We start from the raw sequence: 24,188 nt of genomic DNA on the forward strand, positions 1-24,188 counted from the left end.
AGAAACAGAGAAGTAACATTAGAACAGTTTAAACTAAAAAAAAAAAAAAAAAGGCAAAACCCAAAACTACTCAGACTGCACACTTCAGCTTTGAAAATGGCAAGACTGCTCCTTGCTTGGCTGTTCCAGACTGCAGGTGTAGTCTCCTTGTTCCCTTCCACCATGAAAATACCCAGTCATAGTCAAGGCTAAGTCTCCTGTTCTCAGAATAGAATCGATTCAACAGGGCTCCAGCAGAAAGACCGAGTTAGGCCTCCACCAGCTGTTCAGGAGACATGACTGGGCTGCTTTGTCTCACCTCACTCCCTGCCCTTCTCCAGGTAAGGTCACGCTCAGGCACCACCCTTCTCTTCCTACAAGATCTACACCGGTAAGGCTCAGGGAGGATAAAGACGGGCACAGTGAGAAGCTATCCAGACAAAACAAGATCCCCCAGGAACTTCTGGCTCAGCTGAGACCGACAGCATCCCAAACCCTCTGCTTATCTCCCACAGACGAAACGTTATCACTTATCCGAGGGCACCAAGGGAAGGCAGGGCAGCCTGCACTAACGCTCAAGGCCAGCTCCTCCTCGCCCTTTCCCTCCCCCACGTCCCACTTGAAGACAGGAGTCACAGCGGTCCCCGGCTCCACCTCAGCCCAGCGCCACCGGGAGCCGCAGGAGCGGCCGAATCCATGAGCGCGGCCTCTCACCTCCCACTGCGGCTCCCGCGCAGGCCTGACGGTCACCGGCTGCCCCCGCTCTCCCCTCGCCTACCCCGGTGCTCTCCCACAGCCGAGGAACCCCCGGGTAGAAGCTGTGGAGCTTTCCTCGCCCCACGCACCCCGGAGAGAGGGGCTGCCCCGCACCGCAAGTGACCATCGGGCACCCCCGCACCTTCCGTCCCTCCCTCTCCGCAGGACGCAGAGACCGGGGGGCTCAGCCACACCCCCAGGCTGCGGCCAGGACTCGGCCACTCACGCCTGGTTCACCGAGGGCGCGGGGCCGGGACGGCTGAGGCCGCCACAAGCCCGGGGTTGAGGGATCCCGAGGTCGCTGCTCACTCTACCTGGGGTCTAAGGCGCGGCTCCGCACGGCGGCTCCAGCCCGGCTCCCGTCTCGGCTGTGCCCCCCGGCCCCGCTACTCCCGCTGCCGCCGCACCCCAGCTCTCATTGAGGGGGCAGCGCCGCCGCCCGCGCGCCCCCGCCGCGCACTTCCGCCCTCGCCACTCCCGCCGGGCCCGGCTCCCCGCGAGCGCGCGCCCGCCCGCCCGCTGGTCACGTGGCGCTCAGGAACCAATCAGGTTTGGGGCGGGGCGGGGCCGGTGGGAGGGCCGTGAGGGGCGGCCCCTGCCGCGTGAGGGGCCGGTCCCGCCAACGCAGCAACGGAGAGCAGCAGGAAGGGACTGCCCGCCCCAGCCCACGGGGGTCTCTGTCCGTGCCCCCGAGTCCCGCCGGCTCGGTGTGACCCAAAAGAATCACAGAATCATTTAAGTGGGAAAAGACCTCTGGGATTATCGAGTCCAATCTATGACTAAACACCACTATGTCAATTGGACCATGACACTGAGTACCACATTTAGTCTTTCCTTAGACACGTCCAGAGATGGTGAGTTCACCACCTCCCTGGGGAGCCCATTCCACTGTCTAATCACCCTTTCTGTAAAGAATTTCCTCTTGATGTCCCACCCAAACCTCACCTGGCGCATTTGAGGCTGTGCACTTTCATCCTTTCCCTGGCTGCCTGAGAGAAGAGCCCGATCCCCACTTGCCTACAGCCTCCTGCCAGGGGGTTGTAGAGAGCGAGAAGGTCTCTCCCGAGCCTCCTTTTCTCCAGGCTAAACATCCCCAGCTCCCTCAGCCGCTCCTCATAGTGCCTGTACTCCAGACCTTTCACCAGCTTCGTTGCCTTTCTCTAGATTCACTCCAGCACCTCGGTGTCCTTCCTGCACTGAGGGACAGAACGGGACACAGCATTTGAGGTGTGGCCTCATCAGCGCTGAGTGCAGGGGAAAGAGGAGTTAGGAAGGGCTCTGTCTTAGATACATCACGTATTTTAGTGCAAATTCTACCAATGGATGCAGAAATGAAGTCAGAATGCAAAGGAATGGAAATGTCCCTGACTTGACTCATAAGGGCTGGGAGTGCTGAGTGCTTTATTAAGTCATTGAGCTGCAATACTGTCACGTGTGTGCAGCACGAAGCAGTTTTCACTGCTCAGAAGAAAATAATGGCTGTTACTGTATTTACTGCGATTATTTCTTCAAGTCTTTATCAGTTCCCAAATCCAAATTCTCTCTGGCCATCTCTAATGTTACTAATCACACGGTCAGGCACAGCTATCTTGCCAGTTACAAAAGAAAACATACCTCTTCTCATTGCTTTAATTTGCTTAATTTTTCTAGGCTTCAAGGTTGACCTATTTGAATTCCACTCACTAAATTTAAGAGTGAATATGTTGGGTAAAATTATTCCTTCTGGAAAAACATGCTTTGTATGACAACACCCACTTTGGGAAACAATGGAAATCATGATTACCACTGATCTCTGGGGATTCAGCTCCTCTGGGACAGAAGTAATACCTTAAGGAACTGTGTTAACTCCTGCTTTCACATTGGGCTTCTATGTGGCCTCCTGCAGAAGAGGAAGGGAAAGAATTACATTCTAGCTCTATCCACTGATGGGTGGATGAAATTGCATTTTCAAGTTGGAGAGCATAAAAAAGGCCTGTCACTTAAAATAAATGCAAAAAAAAAAAATTCATCCTTGAAAAAGTGATAGGTGAAACAATGGCCTATTGCCAAAGCTAAAAAACATGGAGGAGGAATTTGAAAGAGATTTACTAAAATCTGTAATTTCAGAGTTGGGAAAAAATGCCAGGAATTGGAAAAAAGAAGTTGTAGCAGAAAAAAAAAAAAAAGTGGTTGTGTGGCTCTGTGAAACAGCTGAGTACTTCAGGACTGCATAAAAAGGAAGTATCTTCTGAATTTTTCCTCTTTTCAAGGAAACAACATTTTCTGTACTGTTTGTAAGTAAACAGGATTTACACCATCCTTACATCATCAATTTCTCTTCCTAACTCAGACTGGAAACCGCCTGATTTTAGTTAACTCCTTCTGAAGAAAAGTGAAATTATTAAATTAAGGTAATATGAAAGGTCCTGATTACAGAAATTCTTTACTTCTGCCTTATATATTGTATCAGAACTGCATCAATATTCATCCTGCACTAGAAGCTGGCAGATTGAGAGCTATTTGCTGTTTGATGCCATCCACGCAGAGAAAGAATAAGCAGAGAAAAAAATATTGCCAAATGTGAAGGGATCCTGTTTTCCGCTAACACTTAAATTAGCAAATATGTGGTATTTCTAATATTAAACAGGAATGGTTTCTAATATAGATTTTGTACATTTGTATATGGTCCTAAAAATGAATGAACAAACCCAAGAAGACCCAAGCAAAAATTAATTAGCACTGTTTACTATTTATCCTGTAACTGGGTCTCCATGGCCATCCTTCATGCCACGCAGGCATTGTGGTGGATTCATTCTCTGATGTGAGGATTCACAGAAGCTAAACATTTCCAGCAAATTGTATCTATGATTAAAAACTGCCGGGAACCTGGGAAGCTGAATCTTTTCAAACTGAATGCAATACAGTTCTCTCCTGCACATACCACAGTGCTGACACTTCCCCCTTCCCCTTGCAAAAAAAAAGAGGGTCAAGAAATGAACCCCATCTGCCTTGCTTCTCAAAATTGCTTAGGGGAAACCTACCTCTTTGTAGTAGTCCACTCATGACAAAGAACATTTGTGTGATGCCACATTTTGAATTATTATGCATGTTGCCTGGTATAATCTCCATGGTTACAGATATATTTTTTGCTTCAGTACTTTAGGAAAAGAATTCTATAGAACAATTTAGGGGAGAAAATTCCTTTTCATTGTCATTTCTATTACATGTATTTTATTCTATGTGCTTACACTTTCTTAACAAGTAAAATTCCAGTAGAGATGGAAAAAATTTTCTCCAGCTGTTGCTTTATCCTGCCATAATGTCTTTTAAACTGCAAATTCCTAGCTATGGGGACAGTATTTTTTATGCATATATTTAGTTTCTAACCCACTAAGAATGTAACAGGGCACTGTGTGTCACTGCCAGAGTCATAAACAACAGTAAGTGTGGTGGGATGACTGAACAGTAAATATTTTTTCTTTGCAAAGATTAGGACTCATGCTTCCCTTCTGAGCAGTTATAAATAGAAATTAGCTGAAGTTTGTCCCAGGAACTGGTGATGGGAAAAATGTAAATCCCAAATATTTAGCTCTTTTCCTACACCATTTGCACACCTGTTTATTCTTTGATAGTATTCATAGGGGAAACAGAGGAATGCTTGGGGAACAGAAACACCACCCCCACACTGTATTATCTAGAATGCTGTGATGTCCCTTTGTTCTCAAAATACAGTTTTTTATATGTGCAGAGTTGAGCTGCCAGAGTTCGTCTAGGCTCAGATCACTTGTAAGAAGAGGTAGATGTACATAATGTGCCCTCAAACAGAGTTTGTTCCAAATGAATGTAGTCAAAGATGATTTTCTGTTTGGGCATGGACAGCCTAACAAGAAGTACATTTTACATTTACATTTTATTATTTGTATACTTAAGAGAATGCAGCTGACCTCACCATGATTTATGAACTTCAGCATTCTAAAACCATAAAGCAATAAACTAAAAAATATCTGAAATAAGCAATAGTAAATGAAATATGACTCTGGTTTTGGTCTTGTAGGAGATTATGGTGTTTTGACTGTACCATTCACTTTATTTTTGTTACAAACAGCCGGAAGTCACCACACTAAAATAAAGTTCATTGTCAAATAACCTTTCCATTTCAGATACAGCTGGGATTTGTCAGGATCATATCACAAGGTCAATTTTAAGGAGATTCTCACTGACATTTTGTGAGGTAAGGGATTTCACATTCCAGTTTTACAAGTGTTACACTTCTGATCGTCATGATTATCAACACCATGACAGATTTAGGGCCTGATCTTGGAACTTTTACAGAAGGAGCTAAGTTTATTTAAAATAACTTGATAGCCAAGAATCAAAAGAAAATAAAGGGTTTACAAAGAGTTAGAAGAGGTCATTCCATGGCCCAAAGCCAAGATCAGTTACACATATATAATTTTTGGCATGCCGATTTTTAAAATGTAGTTAAGATTGTGGTATTATCATAGCAGTTTGTTTGAAGTACTGGACTACCTTATCATAAGAAAAGACCCAACAACATTTACCTTAACTGGCACTTTCTGCAGATTAAACATATTAATTAGTTGCATACTGCACATAGCCATGAATCTTTTTTTCCCTTTTTTTGCACCTGAATGATAAATATTCAAAAATAATTACTTTTTCACTCTTGACAGTTATTTTCATCTTTCAAATAACACCTGATTTTGCAGTTGTTTTTTTGTAGGTCATGTTTCCTAATTGCCAGTCACTTTCCTTCCCCTTTGCACTCCCTCCAGCTGGCCCATGTTTCCTGATGTGCACTGCTGAAGCAGATACATTAAGTAAAGCTTTACCTGTTAAATGTAGGGTAGAAAGTGTGCCTCAGTGTCTTACAGATCACATTGAAGCCAATTTGGTAAAAACATGAATTATTACAAAAAGAGATAAGGCAGGAGATTTTTTTCAGAATAATAAGCAGCTAACACAGTTGAGGATTTACCTCCCTGAGTCTAACAGTGATACCTTGTTGAACAGCTGCTGTTGGAAGGTGATGTGAGCATACTTGAAAAAATATTCATGCTAACAGGTCTTCTCCCCCTTATTTTTAAATCAAAATTTCCAGATTAAATTATTGACAACTATATTATATTAATAATGAAAATTATTGGCTTTTATAGCAGCCAGCATTCTAGCAGTGTGGGAGCAATATTTCAGAAAGAAAAGGAATCTTCAATTAAAATTATATTATTTTCAAGTACTTACTTCTATCTACAATCTCTAATTAAGTTGATGTAACTTAGAATGAGGTTAAAATGTCCTTCTGAAAATTAAACCAGATAAATTTTTTATGTAAATATATTCCGACCATGAAAGCCCTTAATTTTTAGTCTACTATCTTCATTACCATAAATGCAGTTTTCCCTTTTCCATGTTTATGCACAACATCTTTTGCAAATGTTTGGAAGCTCTGATGCCCCCTTCACCTTTTAAATGGCAGTAGATTTTTTTGTTTTCTTCTAAAGCACCTCACCACTTAGCAGAGAGATCTTGGCAACTGAATTTTGTAACACAGTTTTTGTTATGACTATTTCACCTATTCAAGAATGGCGCTCCTTCTAGAATAAACTCTGACATGACTCAGCTAAAAAATGCCAGACTTTTTTTGCACCCACAACGTAACTTTGCACTATTGTGCTAGGAAATGTCTAATTAAAGAAGGCCTAAATGGGAACTGAATGGAAAATCTCTTCTGGAAGTTCTGTATGAAGTGTTTTGGATGGTGAAATGAGTGGCTACAAATTTTGTCTACAAAAATTCCTCTTCAGCTGCACTTGGCTACAGATACTAATCCCTAAATTTACACCATATAACACTTCACTGTTAGTTCTTGTATTTAAATATGGAGGTGAAAGCCTTAAAGAAGTGGGTAAAGTGGGTAGTAAACCTGTAGGAACTTATTCCACCAGTGAAGTTTATGAGGAAGTTTGTGTGCCTATGAATACATTAATTTAAATATCATATTGTTATGGCATTTCATTGTCCTCAATTAGAGAGCTTTTTAAGCACATAATACAGTCAAATGGTAATATTGCTGCATTTGAGAGATTTTCACTACTGAGCTGCGTGTTCATGTGTTAGTTTACACAGCATTCTTGTCTAGAAAAGACATGTTGCTTGTGGTTGATAAGTCTACAGTCTCCAAAGTCTACTAATATAGTCTACAAAGAGTTCCTCCTTTTTTTCAGTGTTGAATCAATAAGAGTACAATATGCTTTACATTAAAGGATTAAGGAAAGCAATTTCAACATAAGTGTGCATTGTATCTTGTAACATTTGGGCTTTTGAATTGCTTTTCATCTTTTCAGCAAGCAGTAATACTTAGGATCTGTCAGAAAAGTTAGAGATTAACTTTTTAGAAAAGCCTATCTGCTAGAAGCTAATTATGTTACTCGTAGCAAATTGTGATTTGATATATTAATAGGTTTAATCAATATTCAATCTGCTAACTCATTAATAAATACATTGTAAATAATAATAATAATAAAAAAAACCCACTACATTTTGTCTTCTGATGCAATTTACAGTAAATCTCCTATTCCTTTGGAAAAGCTTGAGAGGAGCTGTGCTGGTTTGTGGGGTCCTCAGTCTACAAAAGTAATGTACCTTGGCCAAAATATAAGTACAGGACTCTCTCAGTTCACAACCATGGCATAAGCTTCATTCCTCAAGTTTTGTTATTTCATTATGATGTATTCCTGGAATATTATAAAAAATAAAACAAGAGCACTGCAGTAAAATGAAGACTAAAAAATTGCCAAGAGCCAGGAAGTTCTGAGTTGAGACTTCTGGTACTGTGGGTAATGTGAGCAAGTAAAGGGGAAATATCAAGGAATATGTGAGGGGAGAGAGAGATGCATATCTATATGGGTATATATACATTTCTAATTTAAAACTTGTGATTGTGCCTAACTAAAATAGTGTTTAAAGGCCAGAAATACTGCATGTGCCCAAAATTCATTGAAGCTACACTGGATTTGTAGCACAAGAGAACTGTATTATGTAGTCACAAGCAAATCCAGCCACACATCTACCTTGGCTAATCTCAAAATAAATAGTTGAAATCCCAAATTTATCTCATTTTGCACCCTAAAAGAAGCTGTTTACTGGGAAACAGTGAATATTTCCTTTAATTTAGTCTGGCTTTTCCCTTCCTTTGCAGGACTGTGTTTTAAGACCTTGCAAGTTGTGTTAGAGATTTGCCTAGAACAGAATGGCCAAAGAATGGCTTCTTTGGACATTTTTTGATAAAATATCATCTATTGAATAGTGTCATATCTTGGCTGTCTCAAATTTTATTTTCTTGTTTTAACATTTTAATAGATGAGACCAGAATCTGTGTATTATGTATGTGCATTTACTGCAAATCTGCACCTGTACTACTGCTGAATCAGTGTGTTTGTAATGCAAATGCTGAACAAATTAATGCAAGAAGTTCCATCTATTCAGAATGAAAACCTAAAATTTACAGTAAAAAATAAACCCATGTCTGCATCTTCCAAAAGTCCTTGAGAACTATGATTGCCTTTAATCATACAAAACACCTTTGTGTAACTTTGAGATCTTTAGTAAGAAGCTTTACACAACCTTTCAGAGAACAATTAATCAAACTTTGACTTTTCAAAATTGCTTTGCTGCACTCAGGCATGAATTTCATCTTAAAGCGGGATTTCCTGAAGGGCAACAATAGACCTTTAGCCTGTATTTCCTGATCAGATTTTCAGTAGCAGAAAATGAATTGGTTTGATCTGGTTCACATAACTACAGTTATTCCCTTTATAACTCTTGTCATTTTTTTAGGCTTTCCATTTTCTATACAATAGTTCACTAATATTTTAAATGGAATAGTAACCAGGTCATAAGATGTACAAGGCCTGCTTTTCCCCTGCCTTTTTTCTTCTGTACAAATTTCTGTCTGTGAAAATATCTGCAAAATGCTTAATACAATTGATACAGATTTAATCACTAGAGAAATGGTCACATAATGTGGAGAGGTGGCCCATAATCTTATATTTCCATTCTCTGGAAGGAGTGCACAATGCAACAAAATTAATGTGTAATCTTCCTTCAGTTCTTTCCAAAAAAAACCCAGTCCTTCATGCTCTTTGGAAAGTGCCATGGATTTGGCCATTGTGGCTGCAGATATCTATCATGTCATGCAAAATGCAACAGTCATGTCACGTCCATGCTAGATTGAGCTTGATGTAGTTCTGCCTCTTCAGCTTCCTTTCACAGAGCCTAAGCAATGTGACCACCTGCTGAATCCTTCTCTTTAGCATGTAAAGAATCCTTTCTTCAGATCAGCTGGGCTTCTTTGACTTCTCAGCTCAGAAACAGTTTCCTTGTGGCTTTTCTTATACCTCTCCAAGGGTTTTCTTGGGATAACTTGGGAAACTTTCAATTCAGGAAAACATGATAAAACTCAATTCCTTTTCCACTTAGCTTAGATTTGCACTTTCTTGCTTTGTTGTATATTAATGGAGATAGGTCTAAGCTACCATTTCTAAATATAGTCTGAATCATGGCAGAAAGAGTTGCAGAACTATTCTGCTTGCAGTTAAAATTTTCTTGAACTTCAGGACTCATTTTTAATACTTTATTAAATTGAGCTCATCTTTACAATTCTTATAATTTCTTGCCTAGAGACTGCTGTGATTTTACTAAAGTTTTCCTTTTCACTAAGCCATACTAGATTTTCTGCCATTAACGTTCTACATCTCTAATGGAAATTTCATTTCTTAGTTCTTGTCATGCAAACAAGGCAATTAAAAAGTAGAAGCAGTTAAAGATTGCAGCATGAAAAAAAATCAAAACTTCTGATGGGGAACTATTTTGCAAATAGAAGTAAAAGATTCACTTAGGATGTTTACCTGTGTTAGAAGAATTGATTATCAGCATTAAAAGTCAGAAATCATCCTCATATGATTCCAGAGGGCCTTAGGAGACCTCAGATACAGGAGTCTATTCTAGTTAAAAGCAAATGCGATTTTTTTTCAACAGCTTGATGACAGTGTGGGAAATACTCTGTCTCATCCCCAGAATTTTCTTGGTTTAAAGCTGTCCTCATGAGATGACTCCACACACAAGATCCTTATGACATATAGTTTAACTGTTGGCTTTTGACATGGCTGTTGCATGACACAGGTGAATTACCTGATAATTATCAGGTCTACTTCTGAGAAATGGATATAAATAAAAAATAATCTTTCCTGTCAGTTCCCAAAAGCCATAAATGTAAAAACAAGATGTGACTGCCATGATTGGTCCTTGGTGGTCACATCTACAGCATCAATTTCATCAGCAACTTTCACCTTCTTCCTTCTAAAGGCTTTTATTAAAAAGGGCTGCCCTCTTACCATGTTAGTTGTTATGAATGCAGCTGTCATAAAGGAGGATACTGCCTGTTTTTACAGATCTCAAAGTCACAATCAACCATGAAAAAAGGCTGCAAAATTTACTTCTCTAAAAAGATGGTTTCCATCTCCCTCAAGCTAAAATAAGTTTCTTTTGGCTACAAAAGACAAGACTTTTTGTGCTTTTCCAGACAGCTAATGCAGGAGCATGCTCACCTATCCCTTTAGAGACTTCATTCCTTCTCCATCTAGCAAATTTCAAAAATGTGTCAGAGGTTTGGATCATAGAGAGACTCTAAACATGCTGCTAGAAGAGGTGTGAAAATTTGCTAGTCCAGATTAGAAAGTGCTGAGCAGCAGAGCTACGATACATTAGAAGGCACAACACTTGTGGCTACTCCTGATCTCATTTTAGATCCATACCACAGAGCTATTTCCTATTTATATTTTGGTCCATGTGCACTTTTAGCGCTCTGAGAAGCATGCTTTGTGTTCCAGCAGATTTTGAGTCAGTTTTTATTCTTATTGACCAATATTAATTCCAAACTTTTGACTATTCATTTTCAGGAGAGTGTCAATGGCTTGTTGCTCCAGGACGTAACTCATTTGTATTCTCAACTCACTAAAGCAGACTTTTCCAGCCTGCCGGAGACACAGCTCCAGTTATTTGGGCAGCCAGAGCTCTCATTCAAACCCTAGGTTTTGAGCTGAACCTTTCTGTCATATGCTCCTGATGTTTTCCAAATCTACCCAACCAGTCTGCTGGCAGCCTTGTTTTAGTTATATAAAAAATGTTTTAGTTCCAGCTCTTATTCTGTTCCATGTACAGCCATTTCATTCTAATTCTGCCAAAACTTTGCCACTCTTGTTCTAGTTCCTGTTAACAAAATGCAGTGCTTCCTGGTCTGCATCCTGTTAGTGCTGACACCGTCTCCTCATATCCAGTGTGGATTCATTCCACCAAGGACAGGAAATGTTCTGCTTTGCTGATTCAAATCTGATCAGAAATAATGCGGAGATAGAAACTTTTAAGAGGGATAGTTTAGATAAGAACATGACAGTTGAGAATGTAATGGTCAAAGTTACAAACTCAAAGGGACAAAATATCAGAACTGGCTTGAAAGTCCTTGAAAAATGGTAGCAGTAATAGTTATGAAACACAGTCTGAGAATTTAGCCTACTATCACTTTTCTGTGTGTGTTTTTCCTAAGGTTTCTGTTGTGGATTTTTGGGGGGGGTTTTTTATGTGTTAGTTGTTTTTTTTTAAGTGTATTCTAGTCTATATAACTTGCTATTTACACTGGTTTGAGCACATACCAATTTAAATTTATATTATTTAACAAAAGTTTTACAAGAATTTTTGGAATTTAATGTAGCTAATAATTTTTTTGTGGAATCACCTCATGAGCTTGACAGCTTTAAATCTGCCATTTAAAATATTTCTGCCATTTGAAAGAAATCTGTCATTTCTGACCAATTGTCTAAAAAGAGAACCAAATCCACTTCTAAACAGTTAAAACAAACTGTGTAATTAACTGTGGTGGGTTCTTGAAACATCAATATAAAAAAAACTGCCTGTGGAACTGGCAATTGCTAGAAAAGAAGTGAAGGACTGTTAGGGCACAAGAGGCTGAACTCTGAGGACTCACCTTGGCTTAATGGATATGGAAGTTCTGTGTATAAAGACAAACCATTGTTATTCAAACTCTGCTACGTAGTCACACTAAATATATTTGAATCTTACAAAATGGTGTGCAGTAGTTGTGCTGCTGAAAGAATGAAAGTTCTCAGCTGAGAATTTAAATGGGACATGGCATAAATATTTAAGCCAAGGCATAGCACAAAAAGGTGAAAACTGACCTAGTGTGCTTGATAAAGGGAGACAAAGACAGGTAAGCCCTCAGGTTCTTCATTTCATAGCTCCCTTGAGCAAATTAGAAAGTCACAGTGTAGAAGAGTAAAGTTTAATGGTACTTTGCACAGTCACATCCAAAATCATGGCTTCTTTTTCCTAACCAAATCTGAATATCCTTCGGCTTCAACAAGGATGGGTAAGGGATTTGCTGTGTTGGTAGGGACTCTTTAGCTGATTTAGCATGACTAGGCAGGATGCTCTCCTTCCTCTGTGATTGCTAACGAGTGTCAGGAAGTATTGCCTTCCTTCCTGGCTCCAAGCTTGCTACCTCTACAACATCCTATGCCTTTTCTGGCAGGGCCTCCTTGCCAGAATACAGAGCAGACAGATATCCATACAATGCTAAAAAATAGAGGGTTCAGACATTTCTGGTGGATGCAGTAATCTTATTTCTTTCTTCTCCTCTGTTGTATAAATAACCATAATGTTTTATCTAGTAGTGAGTATTTTGGTTGTGAAGGACCAATCTGTAATTAACTTTGTTATGATAATTATTATAGAAATGTAAAATTTTGGATATATAGATTAATTGCAATTTTGGAAAGCAATAGCTTTGACACCTTTGTGTTTGAAATATGATGTATCAGCAGATTTGGGTATGTTCAGTATACCTAGAAAAAATTGAGTATGTTCAAAATACCTACAGTTGTAGTTATTTTCTTTCAATTCTAGCTGTCACAATTACATGTTTCACCTCTGTAATAATGCATTTTTCCCAGTGATGACTCAGAGGAAATAGTCTCTCCATCCAATTTTTCACAGAGTAAATCACAGAGGTTTCCCAAAGTTTTCACTGAAAAAAATGCTATTGTAGAGCTAGAATTTAATGCAAGTCCAAATAAATACTAGCCTAAATACGTGACCAAATGTAATTTCATGCAGTTGTGACTTCACTAGAATACTGCCTGGCTTGGGAACCTTCTTACACTGTTACATAGCAGATGTGCACTTCTGCTGTGTATTAGCAGCCTATAACATAAAATAGCACAGACTCAGCTTGTCCTGCAGACTAAGCCTTATTTAATGTTTGCATAGTCTAAGATACTGGGAATTAATGTATTAGATGCAGTATTACTGGCTTCCTCTCCCCTTCAGTCCTCTCTGTTTCAAGAGCTATGACCATATTCCATTCTAGTGACTTCAGCACCAATCTGGATATACATTGAGATGGCAGAGTAGAATTTGACAGCTATTCAACATGGAGCTGATTTGTATTTTAAAATTACTTCTTGCTTCCTTCTTGACCTTCACTATTAACTCAGCTAGTCAGAGTATGATGCTAATAACAACAAGGTTGTTGGTATGAATGCCATATGGGCCATTCACTTCAAAGTTGGACTCAGTGATCCTTATGGGTCCCTTCCAACTCAGAATATTCTGTGATTCTGTGATTTCAGAAAGTTACAGACATAAATGATGCCTTAAAAGGTATAAATGATGCTTAAAGACAAATGCCCCTTCCTTGTGGAGATTATAATCAACAATAAGTAATAAAACCACAATATAAAGAACTACTGCCAGGAGGCAATAGATTCTTTACAGAGACTATGCTTTCCCATGGGACCTGCATGCATTTAGTCATTTTTAATCTACAATCTGTCCAGATTAAGTACTCTGTTTCTTTTAAAGATGTAAATAGCAACGCCTAGTGGATTAGCATAGAAACACATTATGGAAGAAATGCATTTTAGGAAGTATTTGAATGAACATAGCTCTTCCAGAAACCTTATCAGAAAAGATTTTACATTCAGAGAAGAATAGATGCTGCCTTTTCATCACAGTTACCTTCTGAAAAACAAGCATTTAAGAGAGATAAGGAAACTTTCTTGTAGACTATTCCTATTATCAAAAAGCAACTTTACTCCACCCTTCCCTTGTATTTGGCTTCTTACAGAGTGCCTGGAGCTGCCAGTGTGTTCCAAGATTACCTTCAGAAAAATCCCCTGCTATTAGCAGACATGCTTACAAAAGAAATAAGTTTATACTACTTCCAAAGAGGAAAAATCTAATTGATCAAAGTCTGGAGAGGTACCCTGTTAGCTTGACTGAGATGACAATCAATAGCAGTTCATACCTCCTGCCATTCACACTGTCATACTTCAGCAGTGAATCAGGCTTGAGGGGAAGGCTGGGTGGAGCAACAGGCTGCAGGGGGAAATTACTGTCCCTTGCTCCCTACTCTGTGTCCCATCCCTCCTCCCCACCCCCCAACAAGTAGCAAACGAGAACAGCAGTGGTGGAGAGGTGCTGCTGTTCTTACCTGTTCAGCAAAAAGTTAAGGTACCAGACTATCCCCAGGAGTGTTTCTTTCATATGTCCAAGCACTCAAAATCATTCAGACAGAAACACAGCAACAACTGCTCTGTATCAGGGTGTATCCCTGCCCACATTTCCTTCTCTTTGGGATGAGGCAGCAGCTCATCCTGAGAATAATACTCCTTTCCCTCTCTTTGGGAGAAAGCAGCAGTTTGCTAATTGGAATTTCCATAGAAGAGGTGTTTCAGAAAAGACAGATAATCCTGCAGACCAGATTGGACCAGAGGGCTGCATTTTGCACCATGCTGGTCAAGAATCTCCAAAATTCATCTGTGTTAACCTGACTGCATCCACTGACTGTGTTCTGAGTTAGGTCAGTGTTAAGAGCTTTTGGAGATCACCGTTTATCTCTGGACATAAAGACTCATTCCATCCTCAGTCTTTCTGCAAACCTTCTCTTTGCAATTGGACACTGCTCACAACAGGGCTGCACAACCCTATCAGGATAGTCTCAGACACTGGGCAATATTACAAAGGAAATAGTCATCACCCAAGAACTTCATATGCAGTTTGTGGCTTTTGGAGTCATCAGTCCTTACTAGAAACAAACAGAGACCAGTATGAACAGGTTGAAGAATTATATTGAATTCATAATCCTGATAGTCGTAGCCAGTCTGATTTTTCCTTGGTTACCTAATTTGTTGTCACAACACTTCATTCTGGAACAGAAACCCAGTGGACAAAGCATGGGATTAGTAAATTAGTAATCCAACTGCACCCTTAGCACTAGCGCTTATATACTGTGAAAATGTGGAGATTTTTGCATAGTATTATGAAGGAAAGAGTTGTGCCACAGTGCTGAGGTGGGAAAAGTACTGTTTATGATTGTGATTGATATTGTGTTGCTGCAGCAGAGTTTTAGTAAGAATAATGCTGCAACATAAATGTTTCCTTCAGCTGGGAATAAACCTTGTTTGTTAGACTACAGGAGTAGAAGGAATTTCCAACATTCAACCTCATAAGATGCCTTTTAAGTGAAAACAGAGACTTGGCTGACTGAGATTAAGATGACCAGGACTGAAGAAGTCTGGCATTTAAATCACAGTAGTAGCAAAACCAGATGACAAATCAGAGCTTTAAAAAGCCTCTCAGAAAGGTTTGGGATGGAAAGGAAGTGAGAGGAATGGAGGGTGTTGGTTATTAGGGGGAGGAGAGAGGAAATGATGCTATTGTGGCAGCAGAGCTGATGAAGGTCAGAGACAATAAGCTCTGATTTACATTCTTACAAAACACTCATACAAATATGATTTTTAGTGAAAGATTAGGGTCATTGTGGCCAGGGAGTTTGCTGTGCTTGTATGATTGTAATCTATAGTGCTTTAGTTTTTCAAGCAAAAAACAGTGCCTTCAGCAATTTCATGCAAAGGATATCTGCTTTGCATTAGACTTTCCATAAGCCTTCTGAAGAATTAGCTATAAACCTTAAGATCTGCACTTTACAGGAAGCTCTGGGAAGGGTCAGTCCAAGCTCTGGTATCTGGAGAAGTCACTGGAGGACATGGAACAAGCAATGAGGCTGTCAGGTCTAACTTCATCCAAAAAATACTAAGCAGAATATTTCCACTTTAAATACATGTTTTTGTGACCACCTATTGAAGAACTGTGTCAGACACAAGACAAGTGTCCCAGGGACATAGGACAAGCTGGACCTTGTGAAATTAATGACAGGTACTCCTACAGGGGGATCCATGTTAAATTTATTTTATGGAAATTGCTTATACCTATCTATCTCCTAGGAAACAGTATTTATCTACATTAACATTCTATATCTAGTACTAGATATATAGAATATGACTAGGTTCAATGCAGTTTAGATTTCTCTTTAGCATTCCTACAGCTTGCCAGAATGTCTGCTTCTGCAGAAACAAAGGTTAATTAAACACATCCGCCCATCAGATCAAGGAGTGAACGTTATTACAGTCTGGCCCCAAGCTACCTTCAGCTGTCAGCACTGAAAGATACTTGTAACTTCAAATTAGTCCTCAAGCAAAACTAGTTTCAGCAGAAACCACTTGTTTTATTGAACAGAAAAGGTTTTCCCCATATTTATAGATTCAGCTTGTACTTGTCTTGCTGTACCTAGTTCCAGCAAGAAATATTCTAGGGGTATTTTGCAAGTTGTGTGATTCAAGATTCTTGGACCTTTATGGTGCCATGTTAACACATAATAAGGATTGTTAGAAAAAAATCTACTTTGTCTGCATTGCTAACAAACACCATATTTTATAACTAGCAGAGTTTAAGGTAACTCTCATTGGATTTTTTTTTTATTTTTTTTACTTTTATTGCTTAGCTTTGCCCCTTTCACTGTGCTTAGGCAAATAGCTAGTTTAGTGAAATAGCTAGGGAAATAAACTGGCCAACTCCCTCATTATACACTTCTTTTCACTTTCTTTTCCCTTTCATTTTCTAGCTCTTATGTATAAGCACCATATTACCACAAATGCTTTGTCAATTCTGTGAATCAAATCTAAAGAATAACACAATTATATGAACTCTTCAGAGTAGCACTATGGCTGTACCTCAGTTTCCCTCTTGCCGTCCCAGGGAATGAAGTCTGGCAGGACATACCTTTCACAAACATGTACTGTTACCATGCCTATAATCCCCATTATTTGAAGAACTGACATTCTTAAAATGTTTTCCTTCTGTGCTGAATCAGCAGAACTAGGCTGCAATAGACCTGCCAGAGGGCAGTGACCAATAATCCGATTACTTAAGGTAGGTAGGACACACTGAGGTCTTCTTAGGAAGTAGAATCTTAAATAATGTTAATTTTGTAAAAAAGCACAGTATCTACTTAATCATAGAATCTGGCTTGTGTCTATTTTCTTTAGTAACAGATGAAGCAAGTGTAACTCTCTGCATCCAAAAGTCAAGGCCTCTATTTTGTCAGAACTCTTCTCAAATGTGATTGTGTACTATGCATCCCCCATTCTCATTCAAATTATCCACAAGCAATTTCTGCTTTCCTCAAGATGACTCATTCTTCATACTTATTAGAGGAATTGTTAATGAAAAGGAATCTCTACCCATTAATTGAATGTTCATGTATTTAATTTCTACATCATCTACTAATAAATTACTATTTGGCTAGTTTTGATCAAACACACAGACCACAGATTTTTTCATATTCCCAATCTGGAAGAGAACACTTGGGCATCTAATTTTGAACCCTGTTTATCACAAATATTGTCTAATGTTTGATTAAAACTTTCAACTTCTCAAACACTATTACCATTACACTTAACAGGTTAATAATAGGACCTACAGATAAAAGGAGACATAAATGAAGAGCTACAAAAAAGAAAAAAAAAATTAAAAAAGTATCAGTTATTTGCCTTGCTTTCTTGGGTTTGGTTTCAAAATCTATAAAAGTCACAAAATTGTCATCTTTGCCCAATTTGTACCAGACAACTCCTGCCTGCTTTTCAAAAACCCTTTGAAAGGAAGCATCTTTGTCCCTGATAGTGGTACACAGAAAGTGCTGTCTTAAAAACTGCACATCACTTGGCATCAGGATATTTTCTGAGGTATCTGAGAAAAACCTCTTAGTCTCTAGCAAAAACAGAAAGCAAAGTTGGAGTGGTATTCTGATGGGTCTTGGACAGCTCATCACTGCTGACATAGCCCTAGTGGCAAAGTGCAAGATATGGTCATAGTAAACCTTTTAAGAAAAAGATAAACTCCAAAGAAAAACTACATGGTAAACTAGAAGTATTGATCCCAAAGAAGCAAAATGTCCTTCTTGGAACATCTCTCCTTGTCATCTTACCTTAAACATTCTGTCTAGCCTGTAATTCAGTAGGCAAGATGTGACAATGTTCTTTACAAGTACAACACCTTAAATTACTTTAGAGTTGTTTCTATAAATATAGCATGCTAATACTTACTGACTGATTCTGCCACCTAGGAGCTTTATTTGCATTCAGCAATGAAGCAGTTGAATCTTTAAGGTATTTTGTTGTTAAAGTTCAATTAAGTTGTAAGGCTGCCTATACCGCAATGCCCTATTCATTACATGTGGCAAAAAAGTCTTCTAAAAATCTAGGAGCTGACCACAGCCTTTGCTGCTTGTTTCACCCACACTAAAAATACTGTATGATACAAAGTGTTGTATAAGGCTGTGTAACAGACAGCTGTGTCTGTACTCAGGTTTAAAAAGGAGCAAGCCATGGTAATACGATTTCTTCATTCCTTTTTCCTGAGGCTCTTTTAAGTCTTATGCCTACATACATATTCTGTGGGCCATTTATTCTATCCTATGCTGAAGAACACTATTAAACAGGTAACATGGCAAGGATTGGAAAAATTTATGTATTTCCTATCAGCAAAAACAAATCTGTGGACTGTACTCAGGAAAGCGCCAAAGCTGCTGGAGCATTTAATTAACCTGAACACGGGAACTATTCATTTAAACAGGTGTGCAAGGATTGGATCTCTTTCTCTACCAGTTTATTCAGAGATGACCCAGCATGTGGTTCAGTACTGCACTTCTAAGCACATGTTTCTTAACATGCTGTTGCTCTTTTGTGCTTCAGGATGCATTTTCATTTAGTCATGACAGCAGTCATAACCAGCAGACTATCTTTCGCTTTCTGTGGGCCAATAACTTTAGTGTGCTCCATTAATTAAAGCTATGGGTATTACTAAGTGGAACGGCCCTATACTCATGAGAGTATAAAAAAAAAATTGAGTTTCAAGGGTATTTTTAAAGTGCTGTTGTTGTTGTTGTTTTGGTTGGTTGGTTGGTTTTTTGGTGGAGATCTGCTAGATTCTATTTTTGAAGTTCAGGATCACTGTAAACAAAACCAATTGAGCTGATACCCTGAAGCAATATCTGAACAAGACAAAAAGGTCCTAACAAAGGAAAACTTTTGTAAATATTTCAGTATTGCTTAGGTGATTAAAACATAATACTCCAACATGAAATTGAGAACAATTATTTTAATAGACTAAGGGGTTCATTCAACTTTAGAGTCAAGTCTACTTTGATGATTAAAATACAGGGAAAAGAACCAGAAGACATAAAGTCTATTTTGAGCATTAGCACTGACTCACTGTGTGATATTAAGGAAGTCAATTTACTTCCTCACTCTCTGTCTCACCTGTAAAATGAGGGAGCCTGCCTCACAAGTGCTATGTGGGATTACTTAATTAAACATTTCCTATGCACCTAACATTTCTTTAATGCAAAGTGCTGGAAATTTTATTTTTGAAGACATATATAAACAAGTTACAAAAGCAGAATCAGGTCATTTCTATAACGGAAAATACACATCTCTTTCATTTGATTCATTCTTTCCTTTGGATTTCTAAAGCATGACAACAAACTAATTAACTACAGGACCTGTTGGTCAGCAACATGAGTGAGTTAATTGGTGACATCAATATTGGCAGCAGCCTGGGCTGCTGTGATCACACACTGGTGGAGTTTGCAGTCCCCAGAGATATGGGTTAAATGAAGAGTAAAGTCAGGTCCCTGAATTCTAGTAAAGCAAAATTCCAGCTCTTTAAGGAGGCAGCAAAAGGACCCCCCCAATAAACTGCCCTCAGAGAAAAAGGAGCAGAACAGAGCTGGCAGACCTAGACATTTTCCATAGAGTACAAGAGCTCTCAATACCTAGGGTGTAATAAATCAGGAAAAGACATGTGGGACAGGGAGGAGATTAGAGATACTCAGTGTGGCATTATCTAGGCCAAGTAGCCAACCTAGTGGCCTGACTACATCATGTATTCTAGAATTCTAAAACTGTGAGTGAAGTCCTTGAAATAAGTTTATAAGTTGAAAAAAAATCATTGCCACAAAGTAGATAGACCAAACTATAAGTAGGAATAAAAATACATCATTATTCTTCAGTAGATCATACAATTGAAATACTAAGGTGACTTTTTCCCATGATTTATAAGCAAGTTTACATTTAATGGAAATAAATGGCAGCAATTTAAATCCAGAGAAAGGAAGTAATGGTTTTCTAAACCAGAATTTTTACTTAACTCATGGCCACACAGCTTTGTTGGATCAAGATCTCAGTGAATTCAAGAAACAAACATTTCTATGGAAACCTGAACATCTGCTGTGATATTCTATTAAATGAAAGAGTTACAAATCCCTCACGTTGCATAGTACAAGCCAATTAACTGGTAGAGATGTAAAAGTACTAATTGGTAGGCATGTGAAAACATTACCTGTGAAGCCTATTTGACAGCTGATGTCTCTGGACTGCAGCTGGATCAGAAGCACCCGGTACAGGTCACAGGAAGGCAGAACCCTGGAGGAGGTATTCGAATGGTCACCTCTGGTGCAGCAATCTCCGTGCTGCTGAGGCTGAGCAGCACACAGCACATCTTTAGCATCCTGCTACTCTTATCATAGCCATGTTATAGAAAATGTCAACTTTGTTCTATCATAAGACTAACTACATCAGCAATTTTTTAACCTCACAGTGCAGTTTAGCAGACAACAAAAAGCAATGCCTTTTACTAACACTGTGCTGTGACCCCATGAAGGAGCTGATCAAAACCACAGTGGGCAAATTAAAAACATGAAGTAATGTGATCAACGTAAGCAAAGGTTATATGTTTCCTGTATAGTTGCTCACATCATCAAGGAATTTTTGAAGACAGTTACAGTTATCTTAAGTATTCACAAAAATAGCATGGCTCCTTTCTGTTGTTTCCATCTAATCCTAGACAGAGGCCTTTATGTAAAGCATGGTCCTAAGTCCTTTACAACCTTGGAATGAAGCCCGTATTTGGTATTCTACAAGGACAACAGACACAGGAAAATTCTGTCCTTTTAAAAGCAATTTTCTAGATTAATTAATAAGTTCTACAAGTTCATTTGGTAGATATAAATGCATGTGATTTATTTCCTTTCATTATAACATTTTTATGCTGTGAAACATGGATCATACTACCTTATACATATATTAAATATAATCATAAATCATAATCATAACTATATTATTGATATATTTACCTAGTTTCCACTAAATTAGCATGTCAGAGACATCTAGACAAAACCTTAGGCCCTCCACCAATGGTAGCAGAGCCTTTAGCTCTGCATTTCAGAGCTATGGACCAAGATGGAAAAATGAAGCAGTAACAGCACCACAGGTTATAGTTATACTAAAAAGAGTCAATGACTCACTGTGAATGTTTACTTGGCCTGCATGCTTTAGGGATGACTGAAGATTATTGAATACAACTATTTCTTTTATTCTGCTTTTATTTTTCTTATTACTAGCTAGTACTACTACATATTCCTTATATGAAACCACATTAAGAATAAACAAGAGGTGCTTGTCATCCAGCATTAATACAGTACCATGTGCTTGGGCACAGCTGCTTGTATATGCATTTTAGAAGCTGGTTTTTTCCTGTCTGTCCATCTACAGGTATGTTGCCTGGCGTGATACATGTATCTTTTTTACACCTAGCCCACACCTTTAATCTGATCTCTGCACCCTGAGCCTCCCATGTTGCTGCTGTTCCTTTTCTCACCCCAGCTGGGCCAGGGAACTGCCTTCTCTACTTCAGTGTAAAATACTGACAGCAAGTTTTCCTTTTACTTTGGTGTCCCAAACCGCACGTAAATGTAAATACAACACAGAACAGTGATCATTCTCTGATGCAACTTTACAAGCTAGATAATTGGTTGCCTTTTAGCTGATACTCACTGTGCTTAAAGGGCAGTTCGTCCTAGAGCAGCAGCTTCTTAAGGAGTATGAATTAGGCAGGCAGGAGATGGAAGAAAGAGCTCCACTACAGTTTTACAGGCCAATCCACATGATGACTGTAGCTGGACTCCTCCTAGTGCCTCAGAAAGTTACAAGAAAAGGGAAGGGCTCAGGATATGATATCATGCACTCATTCTAAAAACAAGGAAACTGTTGTAGATAATTTAAAAAGTAACAGCTTAAAAATCCTCAATAGCCAATAATAGAATATTACTTTTCTAATTAATCTTTCCTACACTTTCCAGTGAAAAGTTTCCATAAATAAAAATCACAAACTTAGAATTTGCATCATTAGGAGGACTAGCCTAAGAGACCTATTACAACTGAGCCACCTCAGAGCAATGCTTGCTGCTGCCTGTGTCAGAGCTCAAGCTTCAAGTGTGTTACCAGCTCTGCTCAGGCAAATGTAGCCAGCCCCAACACAGCTGGGTCTGCAGCCACAGCTGGGTCTGTGTCAGCAAAAGGGACCCACGTGTATCCGCTCCTTGGCAGTATCCTGACTTATTTATTGCTTTTCTCAGCAAAAGTAAAATCTTCTAAAGCATCTAAGTGATTCAGGAATCCAATTAATATTTTCTAAAGCAATGTAAGCAAACAGGTTTTTAAATTGCATGGAAAGTCAATTTGATTTTGTGCAGATTTGCGGGGTTAAGTTTTGCTCTTTAGACCCTTTCCTAATTGCAAGTCTGCTTCAGAAATAATAATCCATTTGCAGAGATATATTACTATAGATTTATTTACTAGTCATTGTCTACAGCTTTTAAAAAAGAAATTAATAAACATTTAAAGCCAAGCAGATGTTCTAACTCAGCACAATTGTTCTTTACCTGGATTTAGTTTGAAGTTTTCTTTTTTTATTTAAGATCCAAAGCAGCATTTGCATGCCTGGAAGCCTCTCTGTCCTTTTCAGCTTTAAGAATTCACCTACTAAGCCACTCATTTTTCTTTCAAGTTTTCAGGATAATTTTATTTCTGTTATAATCCCATAAAATACACTCATAGGAAAATTTAACCCAGATTTCAAGCAAGCAACATTAATGCTGTGTTAGGAATTGCTGCATTCTCTGTTATGGAAGTCACTGTAGTAGCCTTTTAAGTTTCTTCTTTTTGTATTAAAAATTTCCAGTGATTTTGTTCATGCAACTCATCCCAGACTCAACATCAAGGCCACCCATGAGTGATATATTATCATTTATCATAATTTTTGAGCTCCTGTATTGGCTTTTAGTTTAATGGCTGGATTTGGAGAACCCTTATCATATTAAATCAGTTTAAAGATCAGGCATTTTATGTTTCAGTATTTGTCAGTACCCTTCTACTGAGCTGCACAACAGGGTGTTGCTCTTGCAGCTGAATTGTTAAATAATATTTTGCTGCCAGATTTCTTGTTCTGTTTGTGCCTTTTGTTAGTGGATTTTCAATTTCAGGAACTTGTTCTATTTAAGAGGATAGGGGATGAACAATACTTTATAATACATTATTTATTAAACAGATGCTGGTAGTATCAATGCTCATTTATCCGGTGGTGATGCATCTCCCAAATAAACCAGCAGCACTAGTAAAATAAACCAGAGCACTAAACCATTTTCTTCATAAAGATTCTGGGGACTTTTCCACTACTTGTACTCTGGAATGAAGGATCTGGGGGCAATGACTTCTCAAATTGTTTATGAGTTGGAGGACTGTGATTTAAGATCATTAATACATTAAGTTTTGTAGAATTTGGGAAGTCCTTCTTAAAACAACTGTGATAGAGTTTATATGTATATTTTTGTTTCTCTGCTCTCACCTTGATTTTTAATAGTACTATAAAACCTTTATAGGTTATCACCTTGATTTGAGAAGATTTCCTAAAAGAGCAAAGACTTGTCACAGCTCTGGATTTGACTTGAACATTTCATGTATTCACACACTGGACTGAAAACCATACTTTTTATGTGTTCATAAGATGAGGGAGCTAGAACTGCTGCTTGCCATGAAGGGGGCAGGGGCATCTCTGGTGTGCTCCTACTCCTCTGTGGGCCCAAGAGGGTTAATCTCCAGTGAACATCTGGCTGCAGCACTTGGGTGATTGCTCAGCCCAAGTTCTGA

General features: G+C 38.9%; 1 protein-coding gene across 2 annotated transcripts in view; it reads right to left on the minus strand.

Moving 5' to 3' along the window:
* Nucleotides 1-22,126, minus strand: part of RALB (RAS like proto-oncogene B) — a 45,671-nt gene extending 23,545 nt beyond the window's left edge. Inside the window, exons 1-2 of one of the 2 annotated variants that reach the window (XM_014249466.2) lie at nucleotides 22,038-22,126; nucleotides 20,545-20,627 (exon numbers count right to left, since the gene is read on the minus strand). The gene's annotated coding sequence lies outside the window, so the exon portion shown is untranslated. Of the gene's footprint in view, nucleotides 1-1,049; nucleotides 1,199-20,544; nucleotides 20,628-22,037 lie in introns of those variants that run through there. The other variant, XM_005519666.3, reaches the window with a different exon arrangement.
* Between the last annotated feature and the right edge of the window lie 2,062 nt (nucleotides 22,127-24,188).

Source organism: Pseudopodoces humilis, chromosome 8 (genome assembly GCF_049639895.1).
Source record: "Pseudopodoces humilis isolate 2021_Gansu_Grassland_sample_001 chromosome 8, ASM4963989v1, whole genome shotgun sequence".
Taxonomy (NCBI): domain Eukaryota; kingdom Metazoa; phylum Chordata; class Aves; order Passeriformes; family Paridae; genus Pseudopodoces; species Pseudopodoces humilis.